The sequence below is a fragment of the Dipodomys merriami genome, unplaced genomic scaffold, assembly GCF_024711535.1.
Source record: "Dipodomys merriami isolate MVZ:Mamm:240054 unplaced genomic scaffold, mDipMer1.0.p SCAF_26, whole genome shotgun sequence".
Classification (NCBI taxonomy): Eukaryota; Metazoa; Chordata; class Mammalia; order Rodentia; family Heteromyidae; genus Dipodomys; species Dipodomys merriami.
Genome location: NW_027204048.1, coordinates 12406213 through 12426354, shown reverse-complemented (window position 1 = coordinate 12426354; position 20142 = coordinate 12406213).

Sequence of the window (20142 nt, the reverse complement as noted above, 5' to 3'; positions counted from 1 at the left end):
TCTACAGGAAAGTCTGTGAAATTCTAATAAAGTACATAAAATTCTGGAAGTGGTGCTATGGCTCAAGTGGTAGAGTGCTACCCTTGAGCAAAAGAAGCTCAGCACCTATGCCCTGAGTTCAGACCTCAGGACTGGAAAAAAATTTACCTGATATGGGAAGCTTTCAATTAGACCTGGTGCTATTGGTCCCAGAAATATGCCTGATATCTTTGAGATTAACTTGAGATAAACCAGGTACATCACCCTAGCTGAAATGACTTTCATCCAATAATTAGCATTGTGCAATCCTGAGTCTGTCCACCTCTTTCTCTAGTCTCATTTCATGCTATGGCAGATTGTCAAATGTGAGGACTTGGTTACTTCAAAACAGATATATTCTTCTTCACTGTGGGACATTGGTTTGGTTACAAATCTCTAGACCTCATTTCTCTGAAATGAGGGAGGTTGAATTTCTCTAAGTTACTGATGCACTTTTTGCATTTTCCCTAGAGATGGTTCAAGGGACTAAGGAATGTAATAAATATTCAGAAAAAGGAAACCAGAGGGAATTTGAGGAATGATAGTAAGCTTTGAATCTTTCATTCCACCTGTTCATCTGTCATGTATTCTCCAACTAAACTAAGAATCCAGATCAAAGGCTCACATTGTATCCATTTACATCAAACAGTAGAAAGGAGAACCTGCATTCTTCTCTGGCACATCGCCTTCTAGAAATGTTCATTTTAAGCAGATTAAAAAGCTTAAATGTAGCCAGGTGCTGGTGGGTCATGCCTATAATTCTTGCTACTCAGGAAGGTGCGATCTGAGGATTGAGGTTTGAAGCCAGCCCAAGTAAGAAAGTCTGTGAGACTCTTACCTCCAATTAACCATCCAAAAAGTCAGAAGTAGAGCTGTGGCTCAAGTGGTAGAACATTAATCTTGAGCCAAAAAAAAAAAAAAACAACCCAGCAGAACACACACACACACACACACACACACACACACACACACACACACACACACACACACACACACAGAGCTTAAATGTTTACCCCTTATATAGCTTGATTCTTTAATTTCAGAGGGCTAGCTTACCCTAGGGACCTGGTGTTATTTAATCTCAAATTTGCTCTTAAAGTTAGTAAAATCTTGAAATCTCAGGCCCACTTTTCTTCCTTCTCTTTGCCCCCTTTACTATTGTCTTTCCCTCTCTCCCTCCCTCCCTCCCTCCCTCCCTCTCTTCCTTCCTTCCTTCCTTCCTTCCTCCCTCCTTTCCTTCCTTGCTTCTTCTCTCCCCCTCCCCATCCCTCCTTGTCTCCTCTCCCTACTTCCTTCCTTTCTTCCTATCTTTGTTTCCTTTCCTCTTTTTTTCCATGTTTTCTCCCCACCCCCTTCTTTTATTCGCTGCCCCTTCCCTTTCTTAATCCTATTCATCCCCTTGTTTCTCCTTTCTCTCAGAACTGGAAAGAGCTTTGAATGAGGAATCACAAGAATTGTCCACTCACATTTTAGCACTGTCCCTGAACAGTGAAATCTGGGTTCTTTCTTGGCCCCTGTTTGCATCATGAGAGTGGGAGACACACTCTGAAGGGTGCCTCAAGACCCTCATGTTCTAAGATCCTTAACTCTCTTCAGCTAATACATATAATGGCAAAGCTTGAAGGGGTTGAACATTAAGGATTCAAACTCCTTTAAAAGAGGTATGCCTATATAATTCACAAGACTTCAGTAACTTTTTCTTGTCCTGCCCTCCCCTCCCAGATGCAAGCTCTGTTTAACACATGCTTCTTTGCCCGGAGGTCTGTGTTATCCTTGCTCTCTTCAAAACTCGTGGATGTGTGCTGGGTGATGGTGGCTCACGCCTGTAATCCTAGCTACTTAGGAAGCTGAGATCTGAGGGTCATGGTTCAAAGCCAGCCCGGGCAGAAAAGTCTGTGAGACTCTTATCTCCAATAAACCACTAGAAAAGCGGAAGTGGCGCTGTGGCTCAAGTGGTAGAGCACTCACCTTGAGCTGAAGAGCTGAGGGACAGCGCCCAGGCCCAGAGTTCAAGCCCCATAATGGACCAAAAAAAAAAAAAAAGGATGTGTATATTCTTCAGCAAGAAACAACAGCAAGTGTACAAGTCTAACCCTAAAATAGTTCTCCCAAACACCTAACTGATAGCTTATTAAAGAAATTTGGGGAAGAATTAGGAAATGTTTTCCTAGCAAACTGATACCAAAATACAAAATTTACATGCACTTACATGTGTTATAATTGTGGAAAATATATGAATGAATAATTGCTGAAAGAAAATCATTTAAAATTGAAGTTACTCATGTTAGGGTAGGGGAACTAAAATTTTAGTCTTAAACTTGTTAGCATTATAGTTTAAGAAAGAGTATGTTCTGAAAATTACTATTGTAATTTTCACTTGCTTCTATTGAGTTCAGTGACTTCTTCCTTTCAACATTTTTTTTCTTGCTACAAATGAGCTCACATGCATATATCTTTCCTGGATTAAATTTCTCTTTATCAATAGTTACCAAAAACAACATAAGTCAAATTATGGTTAATCTGAGAGGGAACAAGAAAGGAAAGAATATTCAAATGGAGGAGAGAAGGGGAAAATTGAGACTTTCTAGGCTAGCACAGAGAACCAAGTTACATTTCAAAAAGCACCCTAAAGACCTGTGGCACTATTATAACTTTCAGACTGAACTTGAGTTTTAAGGCCTTGATAAGGGAGAATGGAACCACCTTTTGTTAAAAATACTGATCTGAAAGCTTGAAATGGAAGGAGTCAGAATGGTGTCTACTGTGTTCCTCTAGACACATTGAAAAGTCTATTACAGCTCTTACTCTGTGAGGAGCAGCGTGGTCAAACAATTTCCCTCAAGTCACGAAAGTCAGCTGTAGAGCCCGGATACAGATCTAAGGCTGTCATTTTATTCCTGGAGCAAGAGAGGATCAACAGAATGTGCACCAAAGCAGTTACAACTAAGCTTAGGTTTCTCATGCCAGAATCTTCTTCCTTCTGAAATGTGAAATTATTCATTTTCTGCCTCACTGAAATATTTTTTTTAAAAAAATTCTCAACAATAATGAACACATTTGCCATCAAATTGGTCAAAATAAAAGATAACAGGTTGGGAATAAATACACCAGGAAATAATTTGTTCCTTTGTATCTGTGAAAATGGATCCCGGGGCCTCCTATTAACACCAAAAATCTGCAGATACTTTATAGAAATGGTATGATATTTGCATATAACTCATGCAATTCTCCATATACTTTTTTGTTCTGTTTTGGCAGTGAGAATCAAATCCCTTCCATATATTTTAAATAGTGTCTAGATCACTGATAATAATGAATACAGGGTAAGTGCTATGTAAAATTGTTAGATCATACTGGTTAGGAAATGATGATGAGAAAAAGTGTCTGTACCTGTTCAAGCATAGGTGCAGTTTTCACAAATATTTTTGATCTGCCACTGGTTGCATTCACAGATGCATGGTCCAGAATATAGGAGTGTTAAGAGGAGACAGAAAAAAAAAAAAAAAACAACTGGAGCTTTCTAAGTGAAGCGATTGTTGTCCACTCAAGACACAGGACTGCCATCTTGTTGTCATTTCAGGGATTATCCAGCTGGGTCCAGTGAGCCACTCCCCATCCTATACCATGTAGAGGGGCAGCGTCCAGTAACCAAGGCCCAAACTTCTCCTCCCTGGTTTGCAGAGCAGGGAAGGTACCTGGGTGCTGATAACACAACAAGTATTTATTGAACCAAAGTGAGTATTAGCTTTAGCCTGCTAGGATTTCCCAAGCTATTGGGAATGCACTGAAAGAGGATATAACCATTAGTTTTTATTTCTAAAAAATAAAAATAAAAAGGTTGTTCTGCCTTAGAATTGTGGAGACAGAACCACTCTAGCAAGCCTGTCCTCTTGGCAATGTTTGAATTTTAATGCTTTTCTAGCAAAATGGAGCATCTCGTTCTGACACTCTTGAAAGATACTGTCATCAAGCTGCTGCAGCAATCTGAAATATTTGGCTGAGGTGAAAGATAGGAAAAAAAAACCCTTAGCTAATAAAGCAGGGGATCTCAGTGCTCTGGGATAATAAAGGCTTGCTTCTTGGGTATGTCACCTTGTAATGATACAGGAGTGGGATTGAGTTCATGCATCATTCAGGAATCCTGTTCCTTTTATCTGTGGCACCATTATCTACACTAAGCAGACTCCCAAATCTCTGCTGAACTGGGAGAGTGAAAGAATTAAGATGTCAGGTGTGGAAACGGCAGGTGTTACATCTATCTACCTATACTCTACTGGCCAGAACTTAGTCTTAAGATCTCATCTACCTGCAAGAAATCTAGAAAGCCAGGTCTCAGCACTGTGCTTGAGGGGGGGAGGAGGGACTAGGCATTATGAGGGCTCTGTCTGCCCCAGCATTGAATTAAAGATGGAACCCCTCATTTTAGGTTCTTCTTGCATAGCTATCGTTGAAGGTGTGTGAAGGAGTCTTTGGTATCAGGGATAGTCCATGCTTGTAAGTTAGATTTTTTTTTGCCAGTCCTGGGGCTTGAAATCAGGACCTGGGCACTGTCCCTGAGATTCTTTTGCTCAAGGCTAGCATTCTACTACTTGAACCACAGAGCCACTTCCAGCTTTTTCCATTTATGTGGTACTGAGGAATTGAACCCAGGGCTTCATGCATGCTAGGAAAGCACTCTACCACTAAGCCACATTCCAGCCCTAAAGGTTAGATTTTTATATCGGATTCAACACAGTATATATGTGGTTTGGGCTTCCAGTCCAACCTGGGCATAAATGCAACACCTCATTTCAATCAATAGATAGGTGTGGTCACCTGCACCTCTCAGCCTAGCTATGTGGGAAGCCTAAGTAGGTAGATCATGGTCTGGGCTAGCCTGGACATATGCTGGAGCAGTTATTAAAAAATATCAGAGGGCCGGGCACCATTGGGCCACAACTGTAAGTTTAGCTACTCAGGAGTCTGAAATCAGAGGATTGACTTTAACCCTAGCTACTGAGGAGGCTGAGATCTGAGGGTTCTGGTTTATAGCCAGCCCAAGCAGGAAAGTCCATAAGACCCTAATCACCAATTAACTACCAAAAAAGCCAGAAATAGAGCTGTGGCTCAAGTGGCAGAACACTAGCTTTGAATACAGCACCCAAGCCTGAGTTCAAGCACCCAAGACTAGCAAACACATTCACACACACACACACACACACACACACACACACACACACACACACACGCACACACACACCATAGTAAAAAATAGATTTATTTTCCAAATCAATAAAAGGTAAAGAAATGGGAGAGGGGAATTTTACATCTGAAAATGACACTGTTATGTATCTTTTTAAAGTATTAGAAAAATTCAGAAAAGCAAACAAGAAATCTGTTTTAATTTTTTTTTCACCCAGCTATGACCCTATCTAACCCTCGGCCTTGCATTCTGCACTTCAAAACACTTAATTCTGGTTTTAAGACCAAAATAATGTACACAGGGCAAAGAATCTAACTAGACATTTTTTCCCCAAGAAGACACACAAATGATCCAATAAGCTCATGAAAAGATAGGGAAATGCAAATCAAACCCATGCTGACACCTAACTTTATACCTTCTAGAATGGCACAATCAGAAAGATAGGTCCTCTTAGAAATTGTTAGTGAGGAGGGAGAGGAATTGGAATCATCATGTACTTTTAGTGGGAATAAAGAAGGTTAAATGCAGAGTCAGCATATGACCCAGAAATCCCACTCATCTCTCTCTCTCTATGTATTTATCTGTGTATCTCCATATCATCTATATTTATCTGTCTGTCTGTCTGTCTGTCTATTTACTCTTTCCAAGGGAAATGCAAACATACCTCCACAGGAAAAGCCCATGTTCATAGCACATTGTAACTGCTAAAAAGTGAAAACAAGCCAAGTGTCCATCAGCTGACAAATGGATAAACAGAATATAGAATCTCCACACAATGGGATTTTATTGGCAATAAAAAGAAATGAAATATTGATCAGTGCCTCAATACAAAAGAATCTTACAATGATAACTGGTAATTCAGAGGCCACATATTGTTTTAGTCTACGTTTTGTGAAATGACTAGAGTAAGCAAATCTACAGTGACAGAATGTAGCTGTGGAGGTCTGGGGGCAGGAAGTTTGGCGGGACATTGGAAGTGACTGCTGATGCCTAGGGGATTTAAAGAAGGGTTTCTATCAGCTTTTGATAGCAGTGATGGATTGTGAAACTTCAAGAATGTTCTACAGACCATTGAACTGTCTACTTTAAATGGATGAATCAGATGGCATGTAAATTATATTTCAAGAAAACATTTTTTTTGTGGCAGTCCTCAGGCTTAAACTCAGAGCCTGGGCACTGTCCCTGAGCTTTTATGATCAAGGGTAGTGCTCTACCACTAGAGTCACAGCTCCATGTTTGGCTTTCTTGGTAGGTAATTGGAGATCAGAATCTCATGGACTTTCTTGTCCAGGCTGATTTTGAATCAGGATCCTCAGATCTTAGTGTCCTAAGTAGCTAAGATTACAGCTGTGAGCCACTAGTGCCCAGCTAAGAAAGTAATTTTTGAGAAAAAATACTATTCAAAATTATTCTAAAATGGAAAGTAAGACTTTGCTTTCTATCCACACTCTAGCCTCTAGCTCTTATTACCAGAGAGGACAATTTTGAGGAGCTTTGGAGTTTTTTTTCTTCTTCTGGTGGTCCCTGACTTACCACTGAACAATCTACTTACTTAACTGTACCATCATTTTATAAAGTATCTTTCTAAAAGAGAAAGATGTAGCCATGTTATTGTTTTTCCTACCTTTGCCCTCTTTTTGCTTCCCAGCTTTTGGTTTTCATTTTTTGTTTTATTTTACTTTCATAACTTCAATATTTTGAAACCTCTGCTTCTTAATGCATCAGTTTTAGATATTATCAATTCTTTAGAAAAATGTGGATGTTAGCTGTTTCATGACCATAAACTGCATTGAGGAAGCCTAGCTAAATAAAATACTAAGTCCTAGCCCCAGAAAACTGCTGTCTTCTCTGTTTAATTATGAGGTTAAGAGCTTAATGAAATGTTTCATAAACTGCTTTACATTTTTGCTTAGAAATGATTGTAGTGCAGGAGTGCTGACCAGGCTTCCTGGGTGCCAAGAATATTAAACCAAATTCTCACCTCATCCTAAATTCTTTATGGTATTTACTCAATAGGTGTTAATTTAATATGTTTTAAGAAGAGACTACTTCTGCTGATCAAGAACTATTAAATGCTCACTAAAAAGTTGGGCAGGACAGCCCAGGGTTTCCTTTCCACTTGGAGAGTTGGTGATTCTGGCTATCTGTGAATGGGGCTGCTCTGCTGTATCCTGTTTAGCATGGTACCTGAAGTCTGGTTGTCATGGCAACTGTCTTGGATCAGGTGATGAGGAGAAGATGTAGAGCCTAGTTTGGGACTGGGTCATTCTGTGGTCAGAGGGATGAAGAGGGTACACAGGGTGGAGGCTTTAAAACATACTGAGCTATTCTTACAATCACCTGAAACGAGCAGCAATAGAGAAAACCCACAAAACTAAAGAACTTCAACATAGTTTTAGAGAGTAAAGGAGTAAGACTTCAACTTCCTGTGTACTATATTTCATGACCTGTGATGTGTGATTTGCCTTTATGATCTCATTTGGTCCTCAATCTTGATAAGGAAGACTTCATGATGAACTAACTGAGACAGTGGGTCTCGGTCAGGTCCCAAAGCTAACAAAGCTGAGATTCTTCTTGGCTTCAAATGTCTTCAATTATCAAAAGCAAAGTAATAATTTAAAACCTTGTTGATGGAGTTGGGAAACATATCCACTAGATGAATATTGTTGTACTTTTTGTTTCTATAGAATGACCAATAAGAAGTATACAATTATCAAACATGCTCCAGTTATCCCATTTAGGAGAATATGTCTTAAAATGTAGCAAAATGATATGCAACTATTTAATGCCTTGATATATTTTTTATTTTATTTTATTTTATACCAGTTATGGGGCCTTGGCATTGTTCCTCAGCTCTTCAGCTCAAGGCTAGTGCTCTACCACTTGAGCCACAGCACCACTTCCGGCTTTTTCTGCTTATGTGGTGCTGAGGACTCGAACCCAGGGCCTCATGCATGCAAGGTAATGCCTTGATATTTTTTTTAGTACTTAGAGGAAATAAGTCCACTAACCACAGTTGGAAATTGATAACCACAGTTGGAAATTGATTATGCTATAAACTATCACTTAAGAGAGGAACCTTTTTTGGACTCTATTCCTATGTAAAAATGTCTGTAGCCTAAAGTTTAAGACAAGAGTAGGTATAATAGTATGCAAACAGTGACCTATGTAAATGCATATGTAGTATTGGTGTGTCATGTTAATACATCCATCTAGACCTTTATGTTAGTTCAATTATTTCCCCAATGCAGTAACATATTGTAACCCAGTGACATATTGATTTAAAGTTCTAGAAGCTAGTTGTGTTGTTTGGCACTGGAATCTACTTGAGGGTTTGAAGAGAAGTGTGAAAGGTGAAAAACTGGCACATGCTCTGAAAGTAAAGCCTAACTCTGGAAATCTCTTATGTGTTCCTGAAGAATGTTTTCTGCTAGAAAGAGAGAAACTTTCCTGTGACATCTTATACTCCCCGAGAGGAGGGGAATCAGCAATGTCTTTGTCCTGCCACAGACTTCTTATAGATGCACCCATTTATGGATACATTCACACATACTGTTTAACATTTACATTCAAAGTCCATGCCTACAGAGACTGAATATTTTTTTTGGCCATTCCTGGGGTTTGAACTCAGGGCCTGGGTGCTGTGCCTGAGCTTTTTTGTTCAAAGCTAATGCTCTATCACTTGAACCACAGCCCCACTCCTGGCTTCTGGTGTTAACTGAAGATGAGAATCTTATGGACTTTCCTGCTCAGGCTGGCTTCAAACTGCAGTCCTCACATCTCAGCCTCCTGAGTCTCTAGGATTATAGGTGTAGCCACCAGCATTGGGCTAGAATCATCTTACCTTAATACACCCCCTAATTTAGGAATTCCTGGTCATTTCAGCATTGACACTGAATCTCCCAACCTAAACTCTTCATACAAACCTTTCCTACTGCCTGCTATCCAAACAACTTGAAAATCTTCCAAGATGGCTCTCTCCTCCACAAACATAAACCTTGAACTCTTAGCCATCCAAGGAGTCATCATGGAATTTCTTACTGCCACCTCTTGGGACTGGTATAACTTAGAATCCATTCAAATAAACCCTCAAAGAACCACAATCCAATTACTATTTATTAATTGGGCCTTGAAGACAGACTTCTCAGAACAAGAAGTAAAAATGGCCAACGAAATACTCAACGTATGGGGCCATAAAGGATATGCAAATCAAAACAACACTGCAATTTTACCTTACCATCATCAAGAAAACAAACAACAAATGTTGGCGAGGTGCAGCCAAAAGGGAATTCTAATACACCACTCTGGAAAGCAGTGTGGAGGTTCCTAAACATACAACTAGCCTATGACCCAGCAATCCCACTACTGGGCATTTATCCAATACATCACAAACAAGGTTATATAAAGCCACCAGCACAACTATGTTCATTGCAGCACTATTTATCATAGCCAAGAAATGTAATCAATCCAGATGCCCCTCAATGGATGAATGGATCAATAAAATGTGGTATATATACACAATGGAATGGAATTCTACTCATCCATTAGAAAGAATGATATTGTACCATTTGTAAGGAAATGGAAAGACTTGGAAAAAGTTATATTAAGTGAAGCAAGCCAGACCCAGAGAAACAAAACTTGCCTGCTTTCTCTCATTTGTGGTATATAGAAGGTGCCTATTAACCTATAAGTAAACTTATTGGGTTGCATGCAAGTAGCTTCAAGTAAATTAACTGAAGTATAAGAGACTCTATGGAGAGATCAAATAGTATCATCTCTTAGAAAGTCTAAGTCAAAGCCCAGCAAAATCAATACCAAGAAATGGGCACATCCAAGAGTGGGGGACAGGGCCAAGGGCAGAAGAGAAGATAAATGTTGGGGGGGGAATGAGGGAGGATGAAGTCAATTATTCATTGTATGTACCACAAAACACTGATCAAGATGCACTGTATTCATAAACTGCTTTATTATACGGCACCTCCTTTGTACAGCTGCTAAAAGATAATTTTAAAAGTAACTAATTTAAAAATCAATAACGACAAAAAGGAATCCAATCACTTGTGCTCTCCTTTCTCAGGCACCTGCCTTTGTTTCCATGTGTTAAGAACCCACCCGCCCCCACCCCTGCTTTGCGGGGTAAACTGTCTATATTATACAGTGATTAACTGTGCTTGGAAATACAACACAGAGTGTCCAATCCCTATTTGGGGAGTTGCATCTATTCCTTCTCTTTGAGTCTACCTTATTTACAGTGTGTTTCCAGCCTAGCTCCGCAGACAGACAGATGGATTTAGGATCAGATAGGCTCCTGTCCCATCTTTCTTGGGACTTCAGGCTGCTTGACGCTTATGAGTGCATTTCTTCACTCACTAGAGGTATGTAACACCTTCATTCACTAGAGGTATGTAACACCTTGCAGGAGAGGAGCAAGACCTAAGCTACTGATTTTGTTTTTAGCTCCCAGCTTAAATATTACTTTGAGTAGAGTAACTTTCTCAACACCCCCCATACCTTTATGACTAGATGAGTGAGTGTCTTTTCTCTGTACACCTGACCATTGTCCAAGAGAACTTGTGAAGACACCATTCTGTCATTCATGCCATCTGGCTGTTAGCACCTAAATTGTGGCCAATGCTACTGAGAGGTTGACTTGATAATTTCATTCAATTTGATTAATTTTAATTTAAATGGTGGTTATTGACTACCTACTTGTTTCGCACAGCTCTGAAAGATCACCACTAAAGCTCTTAGCACGCGGTTGCGTACCTTTTACCAGATGGAGCTCCTGGATGAAATTCACCTGGATGGGGATAAACAGCGTTGGAATCCTCAACATCTGGCAGAGATAAGCATGTACAGTCAGGACTCAGTACGGGGAGTCCCTTCATCTTCAGCATCATCACATACATCTTTGTATCCCACAGTTTAGCCCCAAACATACTGAGTGCACTAACAGTGTGCTAATTGTGCCAATTGATTTCTAGTCTTAAAGCCAACCAATTAACAGCTTCTAGAGAATGTTCAACCACAAGGAGTTGCATAAATGTCTTTCCAGTGTATTTTTTTTGGGGGGGAGGGTCTGGTCATGTAGCCTGAACTCTGAGCCTGGGCACTGTCCCTCAGCTCTTCAGCTCAAGGCTAGCTAGTGCCCTACCACTCCAGCCACAGTGCCACTTCTGGCTTTTTCTGCTTATCTGGTACTGAGGAATCGAACCCAGGGCCTCATGCATGCAAGGCAAGCACTCTTCCACTGAGCCACTTTCCCAGCCCCCCAATGTATTTGTGTGTGTGTGTGTGTGTGTGTGTGTGTGTGTGTGTGTGTGTGTGTGTGTGTGTGTGTGTGTGTGTGCCAGTACTGGGGCTTGAACTCAGGGCCTGGATGTTGTTCCTTAGCTGGTATTCTACTACTACTTGAGCCACAGCTCTACTGCTGGGTTTTTGGGAGTCCCTACGTAAGCCGGATATGAACCAGGATTTTCAGATCTCAAGCTCCTGAGTTGCTAGGATTTCAGGCATGAGCCAACAGTGTCCATCTCTAATACATTTCTTTACTTATAACTTAGTGGTTAGAAGCATCTGTCTTGGAATCAAACCTTGCTTCTACTCTTTAGTTTTATGACTTCCAGTGCATATAATATTTGTGTGCCTCAGTTTATTATTCTGTGAAGTGGGGGTATCAATGGCCCTGCTTTATTGAACTGTTTTAAGTTCATACATGTTGAGGCTTACAACTACCATTTTATGGGATATACGGTACCTGATACAACCGGGTGTAAATGTTAAATTACACTGTGCGGATTCCACCAGCAAAATCTAAAGAGTAGGAAACTCCAGTTAGGAAACCAGGACAGCTTTCTTGTGGTCATAAGAGGTAAATGCAGATGCCAACCAAAGCTGGGTGGTCTGGCCTTCCCAGAAAGGAGGAAACCTGGATTTGATCTCATCACCCTTTGGAGTTCAGAGAGCCAGTTCTTTGGAGAGGAAGAATGCTGGCCAGAAGCTGCTGGGCAGTGAAGAATGAAGCTGCTGCTGGTGAGGGCTCATATGCAGCTCCTTTCAGTGTTGCATGGTGGGCAGAATTTTAGCAAGGAGGACCCCCAAAGTACAGATTCTGTGTGCAAGATATTGGCATGTGAAGCACAGGGATATTCGCTCATGCCAGCTTCAATTGTTCTAGGGTTGGCAGTTGCCGCAAAACCTAGCCCCTTGCTCATACAGCAATACAGCTGTGAAGGGAGGGGTGGGAAGGAGAGAGACCGAAACAGCTGGAAAAGTCTTCCAGGTTCTGCTGCTCTCTGATGTTTCCTAAAGGCCTCAAAGATGGCTGTGCTGGGTCAGTCTTGTATCTTTTCAGGATGTTCTCTACTTCAGTTCCAAGATAGTATTCTGAATTGTGGATGATGATGATGATGATGATGATGATGATGATGATGATGTGTGTGTGTGTGTGTGTGTGTGTGTGTGTGTGTGTGTGTGTGTGTGTTGCTGTGCTGGTAGTAGGGCTTGAACTCAGGGCTTGGGCTCTGTCCCTTAACTATTTTGCTCAAGGATGGCACTCTACTACTTGAGCCACAGTTACCCTTTCGGCTTTATGGTGGTTAACTGGAGAAAAGAGTCTCATAGACTTTCCAGCCTGGGCTGGGTTCAAACCATGGTCCACAGATCTCAGCTTCCTGAGTAGCAAGGATTACTGGCATGAGCCACCAGTGCTTAGCTATGGATGATGTATGCATAATGTCTTTTGAACTCCTTTTCAGTTTCTAAAATTAAGCAAAATAACCATGGCACATATAGAACTATGAAAGGTTCTTTTCAATAAAATCAGAGCTCTCTGTTCTCTTCATCTGCTTTGCCATTATTCTCGCCCAAAAGTCCATGACTTCTTCTATAGATGGCTTATTTCTCCTGGCTTGAGATCTTCCCTTCTTAAAATCCTTCTGCTACACACTGTCTATCAGAATATTAAAAATTACAGATATCAGTTCTTGTTGTGCTGCTACATAAAATCTCCCAAAGGCAGATCGCAGGGCGTGAGGTATGTCTGCAATCCCAGTACTCAGGAGGTAAAGGCTAAGAAGAACACAAGTCAAGGCCAGCCTAGGCCACCTAGTTAGACCTACCTAAAAATATTTTCTAAAGGCTTTCTCCACTGTCTTAGAAGAAAATTTAAACTCTGTGTTGTGGCCTTGAAGGCTCTACATGAACAGACCATGAAACATATCTCTATCTCTTCAGTTGCATTGTGAACCACTCCAGCCTTTGCTCCATGAACTTCCAACCATACTTGGCTTTTCCTTTCGACTCATGAACATGTTGAACTGTTTTATGCCCAGGACATTTAAACTTGCACCTTCCTGTGCTGGGAAGACTTTTTTTTTTTGTGGTCATGGGGCCTGAACTCTGGGCCTGAGCATTGTCCCTCAGCTCTTCAGCTCAAGGCCAGTGCTCTACCACTTGAGCCACAGCACCACTTCTGGCTTTTTTTTGCTTATGTGGTATTGAGGAATCGAACCCAGGGCCTCATGCATGCAAGGCAAGCACTCTACCACTGAGCGACCTTCCCAGCCCCGGGAAGACTCTTAACTAGGTTTTCCATGCTTCCAGGTCTTTACTGATTTATAGAAACATTGACTCCTACATTGACACATACCAGAAGACTTTCTTGACCATGATTATAAGAAAGGCATGCAGAAATAAGCTTCCCCTCACACACACATGTCTTTAAACATGTGAGATAAAGGGGTTAGCCAGCACATTGTGTCTTTATTAGTGTCAAGTGTTATAGTTTCCATTACACCATTTATTATCTAACTTTACCATGTACATTTATATGTTTCCTTTCCAATAATTGATTTATCTCCACTTTTAAAATTTCTTACTAGCACCAATTAATTGTACAAGGTGGAGGGGTTCATTTTAACCTGCCCATTTACGTATATAATACCTCTTGATCAAAGTTTTACTCCTTCTGCCACTCCCCAGTCTTTCCTCTCCCTGTTTCCTTGTCAGCTCTCTTAGGGTAGAGACCTTAACAGTTTCATACATTTTATATCTCTAGCAGCTGTAAAGTCGAGCACTTGTCCAACCATTGTTGAAAGGATGAACTAACTAGAGAAAATAACATGACATAGGAAAGAAAACCTTAGAAAATAACCACCAGTTACTCTGAGCAACAAGCTTGTTGGGTAGTTTTTGTTTTCTTAAGCTACCTTTTTATTTGGAAAAGATTTTATCTTTTCTGAAGATATGGGGAAGTTTTAATAGTAAAAGGGTTTAAAGTTGGCACAAAAGCATATGTGGACATGCCACACAAAATGTCAATTGCCCTATTTCTGCAGGCAGATTGCGATCTCTGGATCTTTATGCGCCCACTTTTTATTCTTCAGGAGAACTCCTGGCATGGAATCCCTTGGCACAGCAAACATAAATGCAGGACCTAGCTAGTGAAAGCCCCTGAGGGTCTGACAATGCTCATTCTATCACTGGCCACAGTACATGTGACTAGCCACCTGCTTCTTTATCTCTAACTCCTTGAGTCAGCAGCTCAGTTCAGCTCCATACCCTGTGGAGGTCAGCCAAGGTCAGAGCTACAGTAACAATGACTCACACACCACTTCTTACTCTTTCCTGGGCACAGGCTGGAGCCTGATGAATGCAGTGATTTTCCAGGCTCAGTATCCATGACCTGCAGTTCATTTTCCAAAACATTGATCCATGAGAGAAACACCAAAGCAATCACCAAAGGGGTGTTTAGCATTTAGAGAAAAAGAGAGAGAGAGAATTCTACTGTTTGGTCCTATCCAGTGTGGTTCTGATGCAAACTTGACTGTCCAACTGAGACATTCCTTTTTAGGCTTTAGGCAATGTGGCAATTATTATGATAAAAATACACAAAAGTGTTCACAGTGATGCAATAGATACTTACAAAACCAAACCAAGTCTGAATTTATTGTTTGCCATGCTGGAATGTTAAGATTTTTAAAAAATTAATACTTCACTTGCTTCAGAATCTCTTACCTTTTTAAAAAGAAAAAATACACTAACAAATATAGTTACATGATACTACTCCCAATTTTGTTCCCTTCCTTAATTCCTTTGTCATCATTCCTCTAGATGGGTTGATATATATGTATATATATATATATATATATATAAAACATATATATGTATATATATTATATGTTTTATATATTATTATATATACATATGTACATATATTTTACATATTATATATATATATATATATATATATATATATATATATATATATATATATACCTCTGTATCCTTAAACATGATGTTAATTTGCTTTGCTTGTTTGAATACACACATACACAGGCATACATATCCTAACTATATCTTGTGTATCATTTTGCAATTTTGAATTATTCAGTACTATATTTATGATATTTATCTTTATGGATACTATGACTCTATGATGGCTAGTTTGTGTGTCAAGTTGTTCAGGCTATGGCTAAAGCTAGGCTATGGCTAGGTTATTTAGTTAAGCATTAATCTCAGGGTTGTTGTGAAGATCTTTTGTAGGTGTGATAACAATCCATAATCAGTTGTTTTTAAGTAAAAGAGATTATCCTATAAGCTAAAAAGAGATTATCTATAAACTACAGAAACAGATCCAGTCATGTGAAAGGCATTAAGAAAACTGTTGGAAGATAGTCAAGGCTTCCCTGGAAAAGAATTGTACAAACAGTACATTGAGCTACTGCCTGGCCCTTCTTCCCTATAATCTGACCTGTGGGTTTTAGACATGCCTTGCCAGCTTGTCCCAGAATCACGTAAGCCAATTCTTTGTATTAAACCACTTAACACATATCTTCCACTAGCTTTCTCTGGTGTAAACCTGACTGATACAACATACATGCCCATACAAACCACATTTGTATAGTAGGGGTCAGCAAAATTTTCTTACAAGGAGTTGATGATAACTATTTTAGGCTTTTAGGATCATAGAATCTCTGTCATAACTATTCAATCATATCATTATAACATGAAAGTGGCTAAAATGATTCCTGTCTAGAATTCTAAATAATGGGACAATGAATAAGGCAGCTGGGTTTTAATAAAATTTTATTTATACAATAGGCATTGGGCTGGATTTAACCTTGGATTGTAGTTTGCTCACATCTGCTAGACAGTATACCAATGTATGAATAAACTACAACTTATCCCTTCTCTTGTTGGTGATTTTCCCTCCTCCCCCCCACTTTTCCTTCTTCACTGCATAATACTTAACTCTACCTGGTGGGTAATGTACCTCCCTAACATTTGTTTATGCATATGTGTAAAAGCTTTTTTCTTCAGTCTAGGTAGGAGTGAATTTGCTGGTCACAGGGCATGTGATTCTTCAAGTAGCCTACCCAGTACCTAATTACCTGCTGAAGCAACTGTTCCAATTTACCCTCCGCTTAGTAGTGCTTGAGAGTTCTAGCTTCTCTATGTCTCCCATAACACCTAGAGTGGTCATAGCATCTGCTGGATGCAGGTTTGTATCTCATACATTTTCCCTAATGATAATGACAGAGAGCATCGTTTCATGTGTATGCTTTGTCTGTTGGGATAAGGTAGATAAACTTGCTGATGCCAGGGCTAGGGTTTGGTAGGGAAAGGGGAGGGGTGATCACAGAACTGGTACGAGTTAAATCTCACAATGACAGCTCTCCTGATATGACTCTTTGTTCTACCACCCTGAGCATCCTTTTGTTGTACCCCTGGGACATGCTTTCCTCTATTTGCTGTCATAGACCTCTTGTAGCTGATGCTTTCTATGTTCTTGGTGTGAATCCTCTTCTGGTGGGGTGCATATGGGAAATATATTTCTTGAGAATATACACCGCAGACAACACTTTAATTCTGCTCTCACTCACAAATGGTAGCTTAACTAAGTATAGCGTTCTAGACAGGAATCACTTTTTTCTTCTTCAAAATTTTGGATATATAGGTTCAGAGCATTTAATCCATGTGTGACTGTTGAGAAATCTCAATCTATTCTCTGACTAACCTATTTTTCCTCTCTCCTCTTGATTCCTTTAAAAATCTCTCTTCCTTTCAATCTCTCTCTTAATCCATCATGTGCCTACACAAACGTGTTTCTTTATGCATGATGCTTTCTCTTTCTATATGTAGATGCACGTTTCCACAATGATGTACATTAATGTGAGTCTATCTTGGTCTCTTTATACTGTTTGAATCTGGAAGCCCGTAGCATTCAGTTGTGGACATTTTTACTGAACTAGTTCAGCAATGACTTTATTCCCTCCTCATTTTTTCTTACTTCTCATTTGCAAATTCTTATTATTTGAGTATTAAATTTCCTGGATGGCTCCTGTACTTATCTTTTTCTCTCTGTCCATTCATTCCACCTCTCTGGAAGAATTGTTTTCTCAGCTTTATGTTTTTCCATATCTCTTTGAATGCCTTTTGTTTTTGCTTCTATATAGAGCATTTCCCACAGCTTTTTTTGTTGTTATTCTCTCCATTTCCTTCCATTATAGGATCATAGCCTGACCTATTTTGAATAGCAGCAGGTTAGTTACGTCTCTCTGGAAATTCTTCAGGATTCATCCTGAAGATACTGATGTTTTCTTTTCCTTTGATGGCCTGTTTCATTCCTGCTTCTGTTTTTATTTGTTTGTGTTGTTTGCTGGAGACTCTCCTATGTTGTCTGAAAATCTTGGTTGTATGTCTGTGGTGGAGAATAAGGTAGCTGGAATATTAAGTAGAGTCTCTGAGGAAAGGGGTAGCACTTGTCAATTAAGCCTCTGTCTAGGTCACCTAAGCCCAGAGGGGCTCTGATGCTAGTCTCTTAGGGCCATATATCCTGAACTGCTAGAGTCGTTGGACACTTCCCTAGAAGGGTCTTGTCTATAGGGGAAATGTCTTATCACCAATCTTCTTGAGGTTCAATGGGGAAAGAGCTTGAGATCTCTGTTAAATAATCAGAACACTTAAAGGCACATACTTTCCCTGTGCTGGAACAGTTCCTACTTAAAAAAATTGTTTACTGGATGAATTACAAATCCTTCTCCACAAGGATAACAAAAATAGAGCCACTTTTGTAGAGCTCCAGGGAGGCTTAGAGAAGGAAGCTGGCTCTCCGCTTACATTGCAAACTCATAGACCCTTTCCTGGATTTCTTGCCTTTGGTGCCATTCATAAGGTTAATAGTCCCATGGAAGGGGTTTCTTATATTTCCTTTTTTTTTAAAAAAAAAAAAAGAAACTACACATGCATTTCTTGAGTTCTTAAAGCCTCATTGTTTACAATGAGCCAGTGAGGTGGCCAAAACCAATTTACAATTGACTTATCCCAGATTAACAAAGTGTATGTTTACAGAATTTTGTACTCCCTTTCCTTGCCTTAAGAACCAGGAAACAATGATCCTTCCCAGAACTCCCTGTCATTCTGAGTTCTGACACATGGCTTTACCAGGAAGGCTCTGAAAAAGTACCAAGACACCCTCCTCTCTAGTCAGAGTCACTAACCACTAAAATCTCAGGCAGACAAAGGTCACCAGCAGCATTCTGAGCAAACGGGCGAGCAAGAGCCCGCAGTGGGCTCTCTTCCTTGTTTTCCATTCAAGATTCAAATGCTCAGCCCTGACTTCCTACCCACACTGGAGATCTGGGAAGGCAGAGAAAGAAGGAACTAGGAAGGACGGGTTTCAGAAGGAAAGACTAGTCCTGCTCGTTTGGCGGAATGGCTGGGAAATGAAGGTTCTGAGGGTTGGGGGTAGGTTTTAAGGATAGACTGAGAGGGGGCAGAGGTGAGTAAAATCACCCAGCCCAGAAGAAGAATGATCAGCTAACAAGAGGGGTTGGGCTGAAGCCCCAGTTGGGTGATTTAGGGGGTGGATAACAGCCAAAGGAACCAAGTGAGGAGCCTGAAATGGTGATGATAAAAATAGCCAGCAAGTTATCAATGCTAATTAGTATGCCAGATGCTTCAATGCATTATCTCTAATCTCCATTCCAACCTCCCAGAGAGGCTTCAAGTTCCCAGAGAAGCATAGTTGGTCCTGCATTACAGATGCAAAAGCAGAGGGTCCCAGAATGCCAGCCTGGCCAGACCTGTCTTTCAACTCCAGCTGCCTTCTGCTACACCATCTTGCCTCGCAATTTATGCCAAGTCCATTCATTCAGCCAGCCAGCTACCACCTACTATTAGGCTAGATGCTGCAAACAACAGTATTTGCCACTAAGTGGCAGAAAGCCCCAATTACATTCGTTAAAAATCCAGTGATTTTGCTCAATATCTTGTTTATAAGTCTGCTAGGCCCACTCCGGTCCATCAGCAACACTTTTAAATGTGAGCTTCTCTTCCTTGGGTTGCTAGAGGCTCAGCCTTCCTGACCCAACCATCAGTTCCCTAGGGAGAACTGGCAAGTTCACCTTGGGACCCTTCCCATATGCCAGTAAAACCAACAACAGCAATAAACAGATCCCCTAGTATAAAGTATAACATGTTCTCAGGATCCAGAGGAGTGCTTTGTGCTCTCAGCTGCTGTTTAGGCTGGATAAGCACCCGTGACCAACAGCAGGATGTGCCAAGAAAAATTCCTGCCCCTTCTAATGCCAAAGACCCTTTTGTGGCCAATGGTGCAGTATAGGGTGTGGGTGGTGGCAAAGGGCATCTATTTACCAGCTATAAGATGGTTTTCTGTGTGTTTCTTTGGAGTTCAGTTTCCAAAAGTCATTTTTCCCTTTCCTTTCCTTTCCTTTCCTTTCCTTTCCTTTCCTTTCCTTTCCTCTCCTCTCCTCTCCTCTCCTCTCCTCTCCTCTCCTCTCCTCTCCTCTCCTCTCCTCTCCTCTCCTCTCCTTCCTTCCTTCCTTCCTTCCTTCCTTCCTTCCTTCCTTCCTTCCTTCCTTCCTTCCTTCCTTTCTTCCTTTCTTTCTTCCTTTCTTTCTTTCTTTCTTTCTTTCTTT